Source organism: Oratosquilla oratoria, chromosome 18, assembly GCF_046742065.1.
Source record: "Oratosquilla oratoria isolate Oo_2021 chromosome 18, ASM4674206v1, whole genome shotgun sequence".
NCBI lineage: Eukaryota > Metazoa > Arthropoda > Malacostraca > Stomatopoda > Squillidae > Oratosquilla > Oratosquilla oratoria.
In genome coordinates, this window is record NC_134794.1 from 59,829,964 (window position 1) to 59,830,903 (window position 940).

The window sequence follows — 940 nt, forward strand, 5'->3', positions numbered from 1 at the left end:
AGATAAGACAATGAAGTGGAAGGGTGGCAGCTGGCAAAAATCACCTGGGAAGCAAATAATGTAAAGTTATTTTTTTAGAAGATCGAAGGCGTCATCTTCAGACATCACGTGACCAAGAATTCAAGATTTAATCAGCCAAAATTTAAAAATAAAATAAAATTAGTACTAAAACCAGAAAATATGAAATCGTGTCCATAGAGTAGAGTATTCCTCTAAAACAAAAGTACGAGGTGGAAAAATCAGTATTAGCAGTTATTAATATTTACTAGGAACATAGATTCGAAAAAATACATCCCCATACCCTGATGTACAAATATGAATTTCGTTTACCAACACCGATCTACATGGTAATATATATATATATATATATATATATATATATATATATATATATATATATATATATATATATATATATATATATATATAATATATATGTATTCATATTTATATATATATAATATACATATACATTTATGTATATACATATATATATATATATATATATATATATATATATATATATACAGTATATATATATATAACAACAACGGCTTTTCCCCGCTCACAAGGGAGGTAACCAACTCCCATTTACCACCCTCCCTCCCTCATATCTTGGCTCTTACTGGATGACAGGTCATCCCTGCATCTCGCCCACTGCCCATCTCGCACCTCCCCATCCATGTATAAATTGAATATCCATGGCGCTAAAACACATCCCTGGTGAAGTCCCATCTTTACCTCAAGCCAATCACACTCTCCATTTCTAATTCTAATACATGTTCTACTACTGTCGTAAAAACTCTTGACTGCTCTTAACAGCTTTCCTCTTATCCCATATATCTGCAATACCTCCCACAGGGCCTTCCTGTTTATCCTGTCATAAACCTTTTCGAAATACATAAAGGTCCAAAAACATCCTTACCTTTTCGTAAAGCTT